Here is a 21,031-nt window from a genome sequence, read left to right as displayed (position 1 = left end):
TTTTTTCAATATAAAATTCACTACATTTTTTAATATATGTGAAAATATCAAACGACTTATAATAAAATAAGGAGGAGTATTTTAAACTTTAAAATTCCTCATCTTTAATCTTGCTTTGAGCTTCCTAATATTTTGGATCAACCCAACACATAGTTGAATCAACCGCTAAAGATCTCTTTTTATCAAATTATCTTTTGTAGGCAAGCAATCGTAGGCCTAGAAACTTATATACTTGATACGATACAGATACGTAAATACATAAAAAAAAATTAAAATTCAAGATATGAAACGGCCAATATATTTTAATAAAAAATTAAAATTAAAATTAAATATTTAAATGGACAAGGGCATCATCAATTTAAAGTATTTGGCTTCATAGTAATGGAAATACTTAGCTGACATTGAATTTTGGTGACATTGGTAGCATTAGTGTGTTTTGATGACGGAAAATGTTCTATAAATGATTAAAATAAATTAATTTTGATGAAAGAAAATGATTGGTAATGAAAGAGATAGTATATACAATGTCATCAATATCACCAACCTTCAATGTCACCTAAGTGCAACGAGACTCTTCTAAATTCTTGCGGTCAAAGAAAGAAAAAACTGGACTCTTCTCATCTTTAAGATGCGCATGTGGGCAGTGCTCACGCACACACGTAAGTATAGGTGCTTACTGGACATTAACGGTAAGCATTTGAGGCATACAATAATCGTGAAAATAAAGTCTTCATAGTTGTAGCTAGAGAATCTATAGGTTACTAGATTAGTCATAGGAGTTGGGGCCTTGGGGAAGAAAATTGAGAAAGAATAATACAGGTTTTGCGTTAAAAGCTAAGGAAAGGATTGTTCAAGAAATTAAAAGCTAAGGAAAGAAGAAAATCATAGAGTTGTTTACTCTGCCTTTTTATTTTTAATTTCATTTTTGAAAAATACTCTCCTTTAGAATGAGTTAGCATTTATGCAAACATATATGGTTCCAAAATTTAGTTCCTTTTCTTTCATTTGGTAACAAAAAGTTTAGATATATTGGATGTGAAAATCATAAGGGTTATGATATTTTTCAAAGAGTTGTGCTATTTAAAGCGACTAAAATCGACCCTAAATCATCCTGAATGAACAGTTAACCAATTAAAACGCGGTTTTTGCGGAATATACGAAAGAGAGATAGCAACATGAGAGAAACCGAAAAATGCACTAATATTTGATTCGCGAAGGCTTCATTGTGTAATCCCTCACGAGGTTTAGCAATTTTCTTCCTCAAATGTCAAAGAGTGATGATAGAAATACTTTTAGATCATTTATTAAAGAAGTTTACATCAACAATGAGTTAAACTCACACTATTACATAGTATGAGTCAATCCTTATCGACTGAATCAATCTTCACTTGATAATTTATTTCTTTTTCATATGGTACACACCACCTGGTTGATAAATTAATAAAAAAAACAATGAAAAGGTTTATGTTTTCTTTCCTCATCCCATCTTTACTTTTGGGTGGCTACATTTTCCTCTCACTTCAGATCTATACCTCTATTTTATCTACCCCTTGTTGCGCACGAAAGGTCAAAGCACTTCACTTTCAGTGAACAAATAGAGAGCAAATCATTGTTTTCATCACTAACTATGACATGCTATTTCGTGTATAAGTATGTAGTATTTACATTAAAGAAATACTTCTCTTTCTATGGACATAGACATGTTTAAAGTTGTTTTTCTTACAATTTGAAAGTAATTGTGATCAACAAACAAATTTCAAAAATACTTTTTCCTTAAAAAAAAAAAAACTTTTATCTATTAATGACCCACTCACTTATTAACTGTTCATTAATAAAATCTAAAATAATTAACTATGGTACAAGTGTTGGTTGTTTGCGGAAGGGTTTGACTCAACTGGTTTGAACACCGAGACAAGAAATTTGTGGTTATGGGTTCAAATCTAAACGAATGAGTAAATATTATAATATAACAACTAATACAAATATATGGTTTAATACTGTAACAGCCCAGGCGGGTCCCGGCTAGGCACTGTATCCCCCGGCACTGTTACTCACAAGCTTAATCACCACCCCCCCTATAGTGGTGTTTTTGCCTCCCGTGGGAATCGAACCTAGTACCTGGGGTTAAGTACTAGTTCAATGCATTCCCACTACCAATTAAGCTTGTGAGTAACAGTGCCGGAGGGTACAGTGCCTAGCCGGGACCCGCCTGGGCTGTTACAAAAAAAAGGCGCCTGGGCTGTTACAAATACTTCCTTTTATTTTGCTCAAAGTTTGATACAAGCCTGTGTGTTATCAACCCTTTAAATATATCTTAATTACTTTGAGAAATTGGTCTTATAATTGTCTTGCAACTTATTTATAAAGTATCTATAATTGCCTTAAAACTGGTTTGAGCTAAGGGTTGTGAAATTGGACGTCTAGGGGTTCAAGCCCTAACAATGAGAAAAAACCAACATAACAATTAATTACTAACATTTGTCATATAAAAAAAAATGTTCTCAAATGTATATGAAAAATATACTTACTTCCTCCATCGCACTATAAATTTTTCTACCACTTTATTATTATTTAAGGTTTTTCTATCATATGCAAATTTACATATGTTAACAAATTTAAAATGACAAGCTTGTCTTAGAACTTGTACATCTTATATTAAATATATAACTTTTTAATAAATAATTAGTGTTTTTTAATAAAAAAATTACTACTTTTTGTAGTTTTAACATGCACAATATTGTATATGTTAGACAAACTCATTTATTTATTATATTTCAACTTACCATCACTAGTTCACTAAGTATTACTCCGATCTCTATAATAAGAGAAAATTTATTTTTTAGATTCATTCAATAAATATTTTATTTAGTCTATATTAGAGATTATATACATCATTTATAAAAAGAACATAAAAGGTAAATTTTCTCTTATAACAAAGACCGTAACGAGTACTATTAATAAAAATATTTCCCTACATAACATTTGTTTTATCATTGAAATCAACGTCAAATAATTATCTTAAGAAGTGTGCAAAACTCAAATGAAACATCTAAAATGAACCGGAAATAGTTATATGTTTTAGTCGGCTATACTTATTTTTGGCTGGGTAGTGTCGGCTCCTCCAAATGCGTTGGAGGAAAGGCGTTGGGGTGCAAAGCCATCACATTCCCCTTACCTTATGGAAAAGAACGGATAAAAGCCACTAAAAGCAATGCATTTGTGGTGTAGAAGAGTTATGACCGTATGAAGTGTTTGTGTTAGAGAAACAGATAAGATGTATGCACTATTGTTGGGGACTGCTTTTTTATCAGTTGCAGCTAGCAGCACACATGAATGGAGCTGGATTTGATGTCACATGGTTATTACAGTTGATAGTAAGCATTATTATTTTCTTTTGAGAGGAAGAGGGTTATAGATTCCAGTTAGGATTCTCTATTTAGTACTTTCTTCATTTCTATTATTTAGAGAGATAAAAACATAAAAAATTTGAAAAAAATATAAATAATTAATAGTGTTGTAACTCGATTAGCGGTAGGATCCACTATATTATATATTTTTTGTATTCTTCTCTCACTAAATGATATTTTTCATTTACTCTAAGCAAATAGAAAGGATCATTTCTCTATATTCCGATATAGTGGTTGGGGGTTATGAAAAATATTTTTGTATCTACCATCAACTCCTTCCTTGATTATTAGAATAAAAAACATGACATCAAGATTTAAGTGATGAAAGTACCAAAATCTAAGATAGCTGAAATTAAATTAAGGTACCATGACTATAATTTTACCAAATAAAACTCTCCAAAATAATAGTTAACAACAAAAAGTGTCAAATTATTTGTGAGAGAAACTCCGCCTTCTCTCTAAGTTTTCTTTTTCTTCTTCAATCATCGAGGAGAAGTGGTTTTAGGTCATTTTTTGATCTAGAATCACCTCTCTGCATCTTTTTCCTCTTTCTTTCAATTTAAATAAGTGGTTTTCACACGTATCAAATTTTTCATATTGTGTTTTTTGTAATTTTGTCGACTGAGTGCAGCGTTGTGTTGTTCGTCGTCTTGTGCGGCGTTTGATTTCGTGTCTTGTTGCGGTGTTCATTTGATTCCTATTGAACGTTCAACTTCAGTCAATTAAAGATTCAAACAATGATTTGGGCGTGGACGTTGCATATCCGAAAACATGTGTATTTCAGTGACTTAGAATTTATCATATTATTTGTAGGCATTTTGCTGTTGTATGTTATTAACTTGGGTGATGTGAGTTTGTTCGCAAATTCGCTCTTTACATTTTTAGCGATGTTGAACATGTTATTGTATCTGATATACTCTCAATTAAGTTGAATGAATGAATATTGTTTTGTTTTTATAAAAAAAAACTCTCCAAGATAAGAACAACAATAATAAAACAAACACAAATCTTTTAAAAAATTTAGAGTAGGAAAAAAAAAAGAAATCAACAACAAAGATATGACTAGAAAAATAAAACAAACTAAACTAATTAAAAATTAAATCTTTTTGAGTTTAAGGATATATGAAACAAAAATAGATAAAAGAAAGAAGAAAAAAAAGATAAGTAAAGCGAATTCCTTACCTTAAAATATCAAAACTCCCCGACAACACCACTTAAATTGTTGTTTTCTTCAAATTCCCTCTACATCTTTGCTGGATTAATACATGTTTCCTACCAACTATGACCTAAGGACTATGTAAACCATGGTTAACCTCGTGGGCCGAAAATTCCTGGCCCTGCAGATGTGAGATTGCTCCATACCAATTTATCATGGGCTTATCCTCCCACGAATAATTGACTCCAGAATATCATGTTGCTCCTTAACTGTTTAAGGGACTTGTACTCCCATAGACGCATGAGGCATCAAAATAATGTATTGTCCTCATGGTTGGAAGTTTCGCTCGCACAAGTGTCTTATAACCTAACCATCATACTAAGAACTTCTAATTTCTTAACAACTATTGATAAAAATACATAAATAAAGGGATCAAAGTCACACGAGTTAAAAAATATAAGACGACAAATTACAAAACTCCTTGCTTCAAATTTGAGCGTCCATGTGGTTCATGTTTATAGGAAAGTCGTGAGGGTTGTAGATACTTACTTAAAGAGTGCTCCGAGGGCACTCGTTAACATTTCCCTTTCTTGTTTAGTTTCTTTGTAGTTATTCTTTGAGATTTAGCCCCTTATTTAAAAACAAAATTAAGAAACATTGAAATTACAATTAAAAATTTAAAAATAATAATGAGATTTAACATCCATATTTAATTAGGTCTATAAATTTAAGGGTTAAATATGTTTTTAGTCCCTATAAATTTACTAGCTTTTCGTTTTAGTCCCTCTAAAATTTTCCTTCAACTATTAGTCCCTATAAAATTTTCAATCACTATTTTTGGTCCCTATTTTTAAGTTAATTTTAGTCTTTTTTAATGAAACTGTACAGAAATGTGTAGAATATTGTAAAATCACTCAAAAATAAATAAATTAGAATTAAAAAAATAAATTAAATATGAATTTTTAACCATAAAAATATGAAAATTCATATTTAATTCATGTTTTGTTAAAAAATTCTTTTTTTTGGAGAGATTCTTATAATATTATAAATTTTTCTACAAAATTTTCATCATAAATATGAATTCTACACATGAATTTACTTTAAAGGAGGGACCAAAAGTGAAGATGAAAAACTTTTGGAAGACTAAAAGTTGAAAAAAAATTAGAGAGACTAAAATGAAAGTTGACATATTTATAGGAACCAAAAATATATTTAACCCTAAATTTAATTGATAATCTTACAAATAAAAATAAAAAAGGGTAAAATATGTTTTTATTCCCTATAAAATTTTGAGCTTTCAAGTTTAATCCCTACTTAATATTTATAGTTCCTTTAGTTCCTACTAATATCACCATTTTCATCTTTGGTCCCTGAGGTCAAATTGATGCTGATTAGACTAATAGAACACTGGTTGGACTTGCCACGTAGACGTCAACCGATATTGCTACATGTCTGACTATGTGCACTTATAATGCACAACTTAATGCTTATCTATTAAATAACATTTGCTTATCTTAGGTTATTACTTGACAGTGAATACAATTTTTTTTTTTATAATTTTTTATGTCAATCCTTAATTGTTATAATCAAGGTTATTGTCAATCCTTAATTTTTTTACAACATTGGTACTATTAGGATACCAAGGTTATATAACATTGACCAATGAAAGTGTGCCCCATAGGAAAGTCTAAAGAGGAAAGAGATAATATATGCATGTGAAGTACTATGTGGCACACCTTCATTAGCCAATGTTATATAACATTGATATTCCAACGGTACACAAGTGGTGTCCATTTTTCACAATGAATGCAATTTGGATACTGTCACGTGGTAAAAAGCAATAATAATAATAATATTTTTTTAAAAAAAGAAATTGAACTTTTTTCAAAAAAAAATGAATCACCATGACACATGGCAATATTGGTTGACGTGGACATCTATGTGGCAGGTCCAGTCAATGTTTCCATTAGTCTAGTCAGCTTCAGTTTGATCCTAGGGACCAAAAATGAAAATGGTGATATTAGTAGGGACTAAAAAAAAAATTAAGTAGAGGCTAACTTGAAAGCTCTCAATTTTAGGGACTAAACATATTTTACCTAAATAATTACATAATCCAATAATATATTATGTAATAGATTGAAATTAATAAATTTCTAGCTACACAAAATTAGCTCCATCAATCATCATAAACAACTAAAACATACGTATATTAACAAATGTAACAACAATAGAAATGATAGGCAATGTTTTGTTTTCCTAAACCCATTTGTGTATATTTATAGCTTTCCATTATCTCGTTCTATACATATTGTCTAAATTTAGCTAATTGTTTGTTAGATTGTTACAATTGAAGCTAAGGATTTAAAACTAACTAAACCCTTCTTCTTCTTTTTTGTTGAGGGAAACCCTTCTTCTTTTTATTTTTAGTTTTCATCTTAAACGAGTGAATCCCTTGGCCACAGTTGAACACAACAACTTAAACAAACTTCTAAACACCGAGCAATTACTAACAACTTTAACCTACATTATCACTTGCTCACACCATTAGTATCTAATATAAAAACCAAACAAACCTATGGCTTCTTAGCATCTCTCTTTTCTCAGTAACTCAATTAGTATTATAATTAATTCAAAATAAGTATATATTCAATCATGGCTAGTCATCAAGTAATTAACTCCTTCTTTTGGTGTTTTATTTTACTTGTTCTTATGGTCACATTTTTTACAACCAATGTTAGTTCTAATGAGCAATCTAAGATAGAAGAAATGAAAATGAATGTGATTGATCAATGTTGGAGGTTCAATCCTGAATGGAGGAAACATCGGCAACAACTTGCCGTTTGCTCAGTGGGATATGTAGGGAAAATGACAAACAACATAGGTAAGGACTTAATCCATTATAAAGTTACCGATCCTAGTGACCATCCTGTAAATCCAGCACCTGGAACCTTGAGATATGGAGCTTCCAGAATTCAAGGTAAAGTTTGGATCACATTCCAAAGGAACATGAATATTAAGCTTCAGAGACCTCTTCTCATTAGTAGTTTCACCACTATTGACGGTCGAGGCGTCGATGTCCATATTGCAGATAATGCGTGTTTGATGATATATAAGGTAAATATTAATAAGAAACACAATATTATTAAAACGTATTGAATTTGAAATGAAAATTATATATGAAACAAATGGATAATTGAAATGTCTCCCACAAGGCAGCGTGTAGCAAAACAAAATCCATGTAAAAAAGTGCTACCAAGGCTGACCTAATTCAAAAAGAATTTGCTACACTGTTATATACTAGAACATTATCTAAAACCAGAAACAAATACATTTTAATTTTATTTTAACGTCTCTAAAACTTATACAACATTAAAATTAGAGATAAATTCTATCATTTTTCTATAAATTTTGTGCGTAATTTCTTTTTCATTCAAGTTTGTACAATAATTATTATAGTTAATTTAATTTTCCTCTGTTAATATTTCAAGCACATATCTACCAACTTAGAATGACATGTTTGTAATTTGTTATTAGACAACCAATATAATCATCCATGGATTCGAGTTCATCATTGTCGACCTCAAGCTCCTGGAATGGTGATGGGTCCCGATGGAAAGATAATTTCATTAGGTCAAGTTGATGGAGATGCAATCAGATTGGTTTCTGCTTCAAAAATTTGGATCGATCATAACACACTTTATGATTGTCAAGATGGTCTTCTAGACGTTACACGCGGTTCCACTGATATAACGATCTCCAACAATTGGTTTAGAGAGCAAAATAAAGTTATGCTTCTTGGTCACGATGATGGATTTGTGAGAGACAAAAACATGAAAGTGACCGTTGTATACAACTATTTTGGACCTAATTGTCACCAGCGCATGCCTAGGTAATTTATGATCGCCAAATTATTAGTTTTTTATACAATAAACAAAATTAAAAGTAAAACCGAATTTATTCATAAGTCTTGCTTGAGTATTTTTTTGTAATAATTTTGTTTAGTGTTTTTCTTTTTTGGGGCCCAAATTTTAATTTTTTTTTACATCCTTTAAAAGACTAAAACTGGGCCTACGGATTTGTTAAGACGGCCATGTATAATATCAGCGTGCCTCTATTAGGGTTCTCCATTTCTCTTGTTTTGGGAAAATAATATTAAACGTTGGATTCATCAAACGGCCGTGAATCTAATCCATTAATACATATTAAAAGAAGGAGAAGATATCAAACAAATATAACCAACTTAACTAACTATTAACATCTCTTAACAAAGTTATTTCTAATATTAGATGTATACTTTTTCAAATTTACAATAATTAATTATAAATACAGTAACATTATTTTCGTGCACTTTGATAAGAGAAGTTCAATTTTTCAACTTGATAAGAGAAGATAACAAACCATAGATACATGTAATATGCCGTTTCAACTTTCGACATTGATTAGTTGTAAAGTTCTTCAGCAGTTCAATTATGTTTCAAAATTTCGGCGCTATAATCCTCCTTTTCTGCACAAGGAATAAGATTGAGTTGAACAATGGAATCATCTTCGGGACCATCCCTTGTTTCAATGTACACACAACAGCACAATTCTAAGGAAGCAAAAAAGGTTGCTGCGACACTTTGACATAGCCACGCTGCCACTCCAACACCATCATGCTTTTTGCATGTGCATGATGAATTCTTGACCTTTTTACCTTTGGAAAAGCATGTCTTGGTGCAGCTCATCGTAGACCAACAATTTATCTCTTTTGACTGATTTATTTAGCAAGGTTGATTGAACAATGAGTTTATAAACTTATAATTATTATCTAATGATCATTTTTAGTTGTAAGCAGTAACTTATATGCTCCCTAAACCCACAAGTTTACTAGGAAAGGGTATCTAAGCTGCGAGTTTAAAGGGGTTTGAAAAAAAAGAAAATTCCTTGCTTTGTCTCTAGTTTTGGCACGGAAAAGATGCTCATTATTGGTTGAGACTTAACAAAAAGAAACTTATGCTGCACAATTTTATTTTATATATCAAAAACAAAATGCATTTTATTAATAATCAATTTTTCAATGAATGCTGCAAACGTACTGCAAAGTTGATAGGACCAACTATAATTAATTAATTATATATAACTATATAAGGCGGAGAGGTTCTGTCTTCGTTCATGGTACCTAGCTAAAAAACAAAACACAGTTCTATTTTTGTTAGGAATGCGATTTTTCTAAGTATTTGATAGGTAGTAGTATTTAAATACTTTTACAAACTTGAAAAATTAAGTCTTTTTTTTGTTTCTTTCTAAACAATAGTAATCTTGATTATGTTTTACATTTTATTCATCACTTAATATATCATAATTTTATGAATTTAATTCATATACACTGTCAAAGAGAAGAGTTAAATGGAAAGTTGAGATACTCATCAGAAGAAGCGCATGACTTCCGCTTGAGTACAAGTAAGACAAAATATATTGAAAACAATTTTAACAAAAAGAAAAGTATTTCTAGTTTTGAAGTGAAAGTAGAAGATCATGTCATGCATCATGTTTCACAATTTAAATATATTGGGCACATAATATACAATGACGGAGAAGATGGTGGAAACTTAGATATGTAGATTTTGTAATAAGGAGTAAATCAAATGAAGATCAATCAAATCATTAGAGGCAAAAGAAAACCTAAAAAACGGTAAGAGAAACTATTAAAAAAAATTTATAGATTAATAAGTTGGATAGAGATATGATATACAATAGAATATTGTGACCGTGTTAAATCAATGTAATTGATCCACTTAATGAATGTAATTGATATACAACATCAGTGAAACAATATATACCTTGTCAATTAGTCATAAGTCATAATCGTCTTATAAGTAGGGACAAATAAAATAAAGAAAGTTACTCATTAGACTTCCAAAATTTCTCTCATCCACCTAAAATTACCCATTTACCTCCAACAACAGTTAAATCCTGTTGAAAGACTTTTTAAATTATTTAAACCGAATTAAAAAATGGTGAATGGTCCTTAACTACTGCCAGAAAGTCAGTCGAATGACAGTTAAGTGCCGTTCAGCCAACGACAATTGAAAATAAGAGAAATTTGGGAAGTGAGAAGAGTAAAGTTCTAAGGGCCTGAAGAAATAGTCATGAATGTTTGGATCAACTGATTTGAGTCCTATGGGCTTGGTGTGCTAAATGGCCTTCTATTGTCCAGTCCAACAGCTGTTGTGGGTTTCGTTTGACCTCACCTACTCCTCACCGTGTCACCGGCAATTGAAGCGTTTTCTCTAAAACTATATTCGAAAATGTTTGGAGGATTCGGGCGAAGAAAGTTTCTTTCCTTCCCACTTGTCATCGGTGCAGTCATGTAAGTCTTGCCTTTCTCTCTATAAATACATCCACCGATTTATTTTCCATCTCATATAATCAATTATCATTATTAACCTATATGACATTTGAATTATGGACTGTGCAGTATTGGTGTTGTTTCTGGTAAATCAATATTTGGACCTCCACTTGATGATTATTGGAAAAAGAAGCGTCTCGAAGAAGAAGCTGCTGCCGCTGCCGCTGCTACTGCTATTGCTAAGGAAAATGACTCAACCTCAACTTAATTCCTAAGACCATAAACCAGAATTTAAATGCAACATTGCTTATTGAAATTTTGTGCTCTTCTAGAGGTTATAGTTATACTTCACATTCCTTTTATCTAGGACTAGATTTATTCAAAATTAATTCTATAATAACCCTTGCACTTGAGATCAATGTAAAATTTTGTTATATTGCAATAAAATAGTATATGTTTGAGCATACAAATGCATTTTAAACAGATTTAAATGCATACTGATATGTACTACTGGTTGAATATAAAGTTTGGCGTGAGTAGGGTTCGGTCCGTATAGAAAAAACATCGTAGATCTAATAGGTATAGCATTGCCGCTTATGGCGGCTGACAGAAAATTCACTATGCCGTAATGCCATGGCACTGGTACGGTGTAAATTTGACAACATTGCTCCAGAGTCCAGACTGATTTGTACTGATGTGAGCGTCTATGCACACAAGGGAAATTTAGTTACATTGGGAGCTGAAAAGGGGGGAACTGATGGGAATAGACTTTGTTGTTAGATTTGTTCCTTCTAAAGTGAGGAATGCTCTTTACTTATGGCCTGTTTTGTTTGGCTGTGGAAGTACCAATCTCCAATCCAAGTGAATAGTTGCTGTGAAAATAGAGAAGCTAGAAAACCGAGCTTTCATGTTGAAGCGGTTTCCTGCCTCAATTTTGCTCAACGCAACTCTGTTCCAAACATATACTTAGAGGATAGTGCAAATTTTTAACTGTTGATTATTTTTTTTTTAAGGTTTCGACAACTTTATAATCACAGTTTGTTATATAGGACTAGGAGTATGTGTTTTCCCTAACTTTTGAGGAGATAAGTTCACATGCCATGAAGATTTGAAAAGGTGATTGGTATCTGAGGTTAGAGAAGGGTATTCTATTGTAAATGAATGAATCTTCTTCCTTCTCATGAATTCTAGTTTCTATTTTTTTCTGTCTTAGATGTATCTTTTCTTCTCCAGCTGTCTCTGTACTAATTCATTGTCCTCTAATAAAATTCATAAAAGTCATTCCATTTTCTCTTTTTTATCTATTAGTTCTGCGGTGTTATGTCAATTACATTATAACTTGTAAGGTACATGGATTTCTAGCAGTCTCTAGTTTAACCATAGTTGTCATGTATGGATTTAACATTATAGTATCTGGCTTATTGCACGGAGATATTCCAATTTGAAGATGGGTTCCCAACCTGATTACATCCTCAAATAAAAAATGATACTACTGGATGGACGATGAATGTCTATAAATCTTTTAACACAAGCACACAATATCTGCACTGCAGAACAAACACCATTAGTACTCCCACCATCGATATTGTATGCCATTTAAGGTTTTGGCACACCCCTTAAGAAAAGTAATTAACAGTGTAGGTTTTATAGAAAGTATTGTGTAATCTACAATCATTCCCTTTAGCCCTAATCTTAAATATGTATTTACCATTTATTGGTAAGGGTATATAAGTGAAAACAATTACTTAAATTGGAAAACTTGAATTTGCAGATGCCTTAAGCACCATAAAACATGATAGAAGAGCTTTTCATTTTTAGAGAGCAAAACCAAATTGCAGCCATCATGTCCAACACAAATGACATACATTGCTTGGTACTTAACAAAACTTCCAACATTTATGGAAGCTTCCACACAAATCTCAAACCGACATTACAGGAAGATGTTTGTTATAAACCTATATCAAAACTTATTAAATTACAACATAATCACGATCTTTGTGCAGAATAAGGTAGACTGCATATTTGGTATAAACAGTGGATTCATCTTACTTTGAGTTGTGCGTCAGAAATTGCTTTTCAATGAGTTGTTAAATGTGAAAGAGAAACTGTTTCCTGTTGGCAGCCATGGAAGGTGCATTTAAGCACCGTGCCAAACAAACCCATTAGCAGACAGTTCAAATCAATTAATGTGTTTGGAACCACGATGGCAGTGCATCAATGTGTCGAGAGAAGCTACAGCTGCTACTACTCTGAGCTATGTTGAATGCACCGCGAGTCAATTGAATACGTAAGTAAATACACTTTTTTTTTTTTGGAGAGAAGGTAAATACACTGTTAGTTGCATGGAAATTACCAGTTATAATTATTGGTTTTTCTTCTCAACTAGCTTGATTCATAAATAATCATTCGTTTCTATTAGTGCTGTGAATATGGCCCGTCCCGTGGATCGGGTTTGTGGGTCTGTGTGTTGGGCTCATCATTACAAGAAAATTGCTCTTCTCCCTTTCAAAATTGCTCATTCCCTTAATTGAGTGAGTTTCAACGGAAGTTACTCACGCTGAAAAATGCCGAGCGTCACTTAACTCACGTTGAATTAAGAGAATGAGAAAAAACTAAAGGGAGAAGAGCAATTTTCTCATTACAAACCCCAAAAATTAGGACATTTTGGTGCAACTTGTTTGGCTAGTTTGACCATGTTAGCCTCATCTTATGCAATTTTTAAAATGGCAGCTTGTGTATGCAATTGCAAAGGAAATTTATTGCATGTTTGGATTTGTGGTGAGAATAACAGAATTACGTTGAGCCATCATGCATTTCTTTGAAGATACACTTTGAAGCTTCAACAAAATCACTGCTCGTCTAAACATACATTTGGTTTCTTTTCCGGTTTTTAAAACTATGCCTTAATGAACTAAAGTTACGTGTTCTAAAAATCTGATATAATGAGTTTAATTTATATGCATTAGGAATCTTTACAAATACATCCAATAATGTATTGTCACATCAATTGTGGTACATCATGGTACATCAGGGTAATCAATTATTAAATAACTTCAGTAACTATCTTTGAATTAATGACGTGATTGGTATGGTCTACAAACACAATTTGAGTATGTGAGTTAGATCCGTGCAAAGATTTATTCTTAACATGGGGATGTGAATGTTTAGGTAAACTCATGAAAATTTCGTCTCCCTTCAACTTCTCTCTAGTAGATTGATCCTGGAAGGCTCTAGCAACAAAGAGAAATGAAACCGTGCAGGTTGTCTTTTTTCCTTTTTAGGTAACGCAAGTTTTTGGAATTTTGTTCTGTATTTTAATATTTGATCGATTTATTAATCTAATTTGAAAAGGGCTTACATGAGGACACATCTTTCTATTGAGAGCTACTGCTGTTGAGAGCTACAAACACAAATAAATGGTCTGGCCTGAGCTGTAGCTCAAGCTTAATTAACGAGAGGAGATGACAGCTACATTATTATTAATCATCATTTGTCCTTTTGACAAAAACAAGGGGGAATTATGCATCAAATGATCCTATAGGTTTCGTAAGATTGGGAATGCTGACCAAGTCGATAGCGTGGGTTTATGGTATGTGGTTGAGTAAATAATTTTATTTCTGGGTAAAATTTTGAGTCAATCATTGACTAGGTAAAATAGTCAAAAGAAATAAAAGCCTCTACAGAAAGAAAACTTACTTTTGTTACGAGAAGACCAGAGACTGGATGCTACATAAATGGTGTGACATTATACTAACCACATCTTTACACATTGACATTATTCTAACCACATCTTTACACCAATGCGGGTTTAAGGGAGAGACCTATATGAAGCGCAAATTATAAGTTAAGGAGTCTCAAAAAAAAAGAAAAAGAAGAGAATTAATAAGCATGAATGAAATTACTTCTAACTCAACTTCATTTTGAAATCAAAATTACTTTTATAAACGGACTAAAATATTTTCCTAAATACCAATGCAGTGTAACATAAGTGATAAATACTTGAGTCGTTTAACCATTTTATTTGATCCAGGATTCGATTTCAGGTCGGTACATATGAAGAAATATTTTATGGAAGAAATCAACCCCTTAAACTGCTTTTAGTTACTTGTAAAGATTAATATGTGGAATTATGTGCATATGGTATCTTTAATTTACCCAAAAGTATATCTTAATCTTAATCTATTCTATATATAAAAGTTGTCCCAAGCCAATTTTGAAGCCCTAATTTTTCCTAAACCCTAATGACTAAAATTCCTGTTTTAACCCTAACCTAAATCTTAATTACGAAACCTAATTTAAACCTAAACCTAACAATTTTTCGTCTCTTTCTCTCACGCGTTTCTTCTTCTTCCTCTTATCATCGTCACCACCGCCAACCCTCTCCCCCCATTCCTTATGCAATCACGTATTACCGCACGGTCAGTTCTCTCCCTCTCTCCTTCTCTCTGCGACACTGCTGCTGTGACCATGGCCTTTTCGATTTCTTTTTCTTTCTGCTTCAATCATTTAAGCGAGTTACTCGCTTGCACGCATCAATTTGTTGAACGCACAAATTGATGGATCCAAGACGGCGACCGAAGGGTGATTGTTTACGTTATGAATTTGTTCTGTTGAAGTTCGATTTGATTCTGATGATTTTTGTTTTGTGATTTTTAGGTCTGAATTCAGAGAGAGGTTTACGATAGAGAATCCAAGCAACAGATCCGTTGTTGTGGTGAGTTTTGTGAAGCGATATAGTTTTACCGTGAATTTGAATTAGGTTGGGAAAGCTGATGGAAAGAAATGGAATGGATATAAAGGTTGAATTAGGTTAGGATGTTGTGATAATTTCACCTCTGTTCCACTGAAGAAAGTTAATATAAATCTTAATCCGTGTTTTGATTTTAAATCATTTTTGTGATTTATGTGTATTTTAAGATCCGGGTCATTTTGAAGATGTGATGCAACATGTATTTGTTTATGGTATATTAAGAGGATGTAGTTGGTTCTGGAATACAAAAAGGAGGTAACAAAATCCTAAATTTTGTTGCACTTTTTCCATTCAAATTTGTATGTCTATTGTTTTGATTTAATTGTTGTGTCGTTCATGTTGTCTATTCATTCCATTGTTCAAAGAACTGGCTACAATCATAAGCAAAAAAGGTACGAAAATTGTATTTTTTGGTTGTTTCATTGGTATCACTTCAATATCTTTTTATAAATATTATTTCATCTCACCAACTTCACAATTTGATAGAAGTGATTTAACGTGGTTTCAATTTTACTATTTCCTTCTCACACAATTTATGCTAGCATATTTTTTTTCTTCTGTTTCTTTAGGAGCTGTAACTTCTCTTATAGTTAGTGTGACTAGGTTTGAGTTCATATGTTGAAGATGATGATGGAGAGTGAGGCTTTGATGAGAAGGTGATGCTTTTACAGGTTTCTTTCCCCTTCAGGTTTTTCACTTATAGTTCTTTCCTTTTTGTGTCCTGCTTTTTGAAACATTGTATTTGCATCAGGCTTGCCTTGATTTAAAGCTATATATGTTTTGTTGTTCTCCACTTCTTTGTGTGTGTCGCTGATATTTGTTGTAGTATCTTGCTTGACAATATGTAATTACCTCTTAATTATTTAACATATGATTTTGGTTTTTGAAAGGAACATATGAATCTGCTATTATTTTTCATTCTGTGTTGCTAATCATTTGGCAAGAACATATGAAGTGTGTTACATATTTTTGCAAGTGGGCATACTTATGGAATCACATTGTAGCTTACTTTATATCAAGGTACTTTGCTATGTTCTTCTCTATTGACTTCAACCAAGGCACGAGTATTTTCTCATTTCTCTATAGTTTTTTTTTTTTGAGGAATCATTTCTATAAAGGTGTTTGCTCATTATCTGTATCATTTTATGAAGGCAGAGTGACGTATGAGAACGATCAGAATCTTAAGGCGACTAAGCTTGGTTTGTGGCTTCTAGGGACAAAGGAAAATGAGGAAGAAACAACATTATCTATTAGAGTCTGCTCTACATGTGTAATGTCTTCCTTTTTCATATTATTTCAAGTTGCAAGTAATTTAAATTGAGTTTTAAGGTAGTTTTCTTTGACTGCTATAAGGAGCTTATTTCATAAGGTTATACTTAGATGTGTATATTTTTTATCCAAGCTTATTTTGGGTTTCTGTGGTGACTTTATCAAAATCACGGTGCGCCACCGTGATTCAGAAAAAATTATAGGGTGCAGCTTTTACAATAACCATTATTCTATCCTTTGTGTGCATTTAAAAAATTAACTAATGATTTGCCTAAAGTTTCTAATTTGTTTTACTGGTCTGATTACAGTCCCTCTCTCTGATAATTTTCTACAACTATCAAAGATTTGGTTGAATCAGCTGAGGTTAATTATTTTGTTCATGATTTTCGCAAGATTACTCTTCATTCTACTGTTTTATGCCAAAATTAATTTATTTTGTGTGTGTAACAATGTTGCTTCATAGATGCTTCAGTTCAGTGTTGGCAAGAACCTGTGAGTTTAAGACTGGTATAGGATGGTCTATCAGGCATACAGTAAATTTGCATCGAGAGTTATTACTATTATTGTGAAGATTTTATGTGAAAAATGACAAGGTCTGCAATTCTGAGGCAAGTTAAATAATCTCTAATTTTAACTTAAAAGTGTATTGTCGATAAGTTTATATTTTTTTTTTCTACAATCAATGATTTAGGATACTACTGAAGGATGTTTTCTTTTTAAGCTTGAATCTCATGGATTTGATATTCGCTCTAGAGTAAACCATGTGAATCTGTGGATGCCTATTTTATCTTTCGATGAACAGCAGCGACATCCAATTTGAGTTTTCTATATCAACTCATATTTTGTATGTTTAAAAAAGATAGATATTCACCCAAATAAATAATGAAAATCCATTTCATCTTAATTTTATATATGATAGTAATTGCTATCATGATTCTCAATCTTTTTGTATGATGGACAACCAATTAAGTTAACAATCCTTAATCAACACATGGTTGACATTTACTTGCCGTGCATCGAAAAAAATTATGGTAAGCTAAAAGTTTGATCATGTCAATGTATATGGTTGCTGAATATATGGTATGGTAGACTATTATCCATTTTTACCCTCAGTTGCAGGGGTAATAGTTGCTGAATAAATTATGGTTGTTGAACTTTGGTCTGTTAGTAAAATGAGTATGTGCTAAAATAGCTATCAATGAATGTGGTCAGAGATTACACGCTTTCTGAATGGCAGTTTATCAGAGTTTAAAAAATATACATGAAAAGGACATTGAAAAAAGTTTAGTTTCATTAGTTTATACCAGATGTTATGAACAAAAACTCTTCAAAACAAATTCATGGAAACCCTTCAATCACATTAAGTCCTTATCTGTTGTATCATTAAATTTAATGATTGGATGAGTGAGGGTCATTCATGTTCTGATGTGAATGATGCAGAAATGGATACATGAGGATGCGCAAATCATGTATATTGTAGGTGCCATAGTGTCATGGTTAAACCAGATGTCCATAAAAATGGCTGATATACCTGAGCCTTTTTTTTTTGTCACATTTTTTTTGGAAATTATGTTAAGGTTTTACCATCTACAAGCAAGCTCTTATATAGCAAGGTTATCAATCTGAGTGTGTTTATAAGGATGCCTGTCAATTAAATCCATTCATTATGATTTCAATTGGATGTGAGCTATAGGCTATCAGAAGGATATTTGCACAATTTGTTAAAATGACACAATGGACTTGCTTGCACGTTTTACCACATATTATGTAATTAGTGCACTCTATTCTATGCTGTCATAGTTTTTTATTTATTTAAGCAATCACGATTTCTCTTGCACAGGTTTATGTTATCAATGAGATAAGTACTCATCATTTCTCTAAATACATGAGAAGGTGTTGGCATGGTTTGATTTCCCTTGAAGGGCGGCTGCATTCCCCCATACATAAGCCACTACCATTTTGGATAATCATGATTATCACTTCCTGTGATTGTTTTGTAAAACTTCAGGTAAAGTTCCTAAATCTTTAGTCTTAAAACTTTTATGTCAACTATAGTGTTTTTATATAAAATTCATCATATATTGATTTCAACCTCTGAAGTATCATGAACTCGATTCGAGATGTGACTATTTTTAGTAGTGAAATTGAGTAGTTGTGATGTGATGAAGTGTAGTATTGATCAAGTGATGTTGATGGAGTTTTGTGCAGAAATGAAGAAATTAATAGGGAATACTTCTATGATATGGCTGAGTTCAAGCAAAGGGGTCGACTTCATCTGAAATTATTGTTATTTTTATGAAATTGCATTGCAGGTTTGTGAAGATGAACCTTTATCAATTATATTAAAGGTGCAAGCACAAATGAAGATAGTTTTTTTGGTACCTGTGTTGAAGCTAGGCTCCCATAAAGGATAAGTATACAAGACTCTCAAAGTGGGTTGGAAAAGTGGGCAAATGTTTAAGTCTTCCATATAATTAGTGTACATAATGAAATTTTCTGTTATGTTGCTTTGATAGTGGATTGTACTAAAAATGAGGGGTGAACATCATGATGTGCTCTTACTTATTGCATGTAGGTGGGCAGTGGCTCTGTTGCTGTCATGACAGTGCAGCACCTGTTTCACCTGTTTTTTTTTCTGGTTCGGCACCTGTTTCTGCTGCTGTTTTTTGACTGATCTCTCCGCTTCAGGTGCTTGGGGGGTTCCGGTTTTTAGTGTTGCGATTTCCGCAGGTTGTGGCATAGTTATGGGTCTGAATTCCGGTGGTTATTATTGGATTTCAGTGTCATATCTTACGCTATTTCGCTTCGTTTCGTTAGTGGGGCTGTTATGAATTTGTGTGGGATTATAGTTTTGGTTGTTTGGGTGGATGTTACGCATATATGCGGCCTCTTTGTTTTTATTTTCCACCGTCTCTTAGCGTCTTGCGAGTGTTTTGGTTATCCATAATATTTTGTTGATTCAAAAAAAACTTATTGCCACTTAAGATCCTTTTCACATTGATATTTTTTTGGCTATACTTAGTGTTTGATTATATTAGTGCACATTTGAAGCTTCAATTTTTTTTAGTTTTTTTTTATACTTAGTAATATCTTTTGTAATTTTTTTGTTGATCCTTATTCCCTTAAAGTAAAGCATTTTTTCACTGATGTTAACAGTATGAATGCATGATTCAATGATATTGAAATCACTATAAAAAAATATGATATTGAAACCATTGTCCATTTGAAAAAGCTATTGAATGAATGATTATTTATTATTTTTTGCTAATATGAATGAATGATTAAATGACATAGCAAATCATTTATGGGATTGCTACTATTTTTAAGCGTCTTTCTAACAATTGCTTCAATGATCCATAAAATGAAAAATTGGGTTAAAAATAATTGTGTATTTTGTCAAGTAATAATTATACCATCTTTTCTTCCAAAAAATTACACCACTTTTCTTTCTATTTATTTTTGTAACAAAAAAAAAAAAAATTAGAAGCAACTATACATTTTACACATGTTTTACAAACATTTCATGTGTGCATCACAAAGACCTGTGCATCAATCGTGATCTTTCAAGTTTCAAAGACGACAGTTTCTTTTAGTTGTCTCATTTTTCGTGACAATTAACGAGAGCCAAGGGCAATTACTGTGACATGTTGGATTATATTTCTCAACGCCAGTATTTTCACATTGACAATTATATGTTGTTGTCTCGAGAGTTACATCCAGAGGAGGGCGATAACCAATGAAGATGGTGAAGATATTGATGTGACGTCTAATGTTGTGTACGAAAAAGTATTTCGAAATGTGTAATATTCCATAATATATGCTATGTTGTCATTAAAAACCGTTTATTTCTTTGGTGTAACATGTTTGGTTGGCAATACAGTATTTATCGATATTGTAGCTTTTGTTTGGCGATAAATTTCATTTATGTAGTTTAATTATTTAAATTTCATTCCACTATATCTCGGTCTATTATATATCAAATTATTCTAACTCATAAGACCCGTGCGGCGCACGGGTCTGCGTTCTAGTATATATAAATGTTAAACAGTGTTGCAAGCAACCCTGATTAACCCTAATCCCGCCCTTTTTTTAAGGTTCTGAAAAATATTATTTATGAAAAA

General features: G+C 32.1%; 2 long non-coding RNA genes and 1 pseudogene across 3 annotated transcripts; 2 read left to right on the top strand and 1 right to left on the bottom strand.

Moving 5' to 3' along the window:
* Window positions 1–284: 284 nt before the first annotated feature.
* On the bottom strand, window positions 285–1,036 carry LOC146901201 (uncharacterized). Its single transcript, XR_015022691.1, has 2 exons — window positions 545–1,036; window positions 285–454 (listed from the first exon to the last, which is right to left on the bottom strand). It is a non-coding gene; the product is annotated as an uncharacterized LOC146901201 (long non-coding RNA).
* A 6,179-nt stretch (window positions 1,037–7,215) lies between these two features.
* Window positions 7,216–8,456, top strand: LOC146901200 (pectate lyase 1 pseudogene; annotated as a pseudogene).
* A 6,633-nt stretch (window positions 8,457–15,089) lies between these two features.
* LOC146901199 (uncharacterized) lies at window positions 15,090–19,967 on the top strand. Of its 2 annotated transcripts, XR_015022798.1 has the most exons (8): window positions 15,090–15,472; window positions 15,548–15,700; window positions 15,809–16,661; window positions 16,793–16,911; window positions 17,219–17,273; window positions 17,374–17,518; window positions 18,804–18,918; window positions 19,223–19,967. It is a non-coding gene; the product is annotated as an uncharacterized LOC146901199 (long non-coding RNA). The 2 variants fall into 2 exon arrangements; XR_015022797.1 differs by having other exon boundaries at window positions 15,092–15,472; window positions 15,548–16,661; window positions 16,797–16,911.
* Window positions 19,968–21,031: the final 1,064 nt, after the last annotated feature.

Source organism: Medicago sativa, chromosome 8, assembly GCF_051527215.1.
Source record: "Medicago sativa cultivar Bolivia chromosome 8, Bolivia_mono, whole genome shotgun sequence".
Classification (NCBI taxonomy): domain Eukaryota; kingdom Viridiplantae; phylum Streptophyta; class Magnoliopsida; order Fabales; family Fabaceae; genus Medicago; species Medicago sativa.
This window is presented reverse-complemented; position numbering and strand designations above follow the sequence as displayed.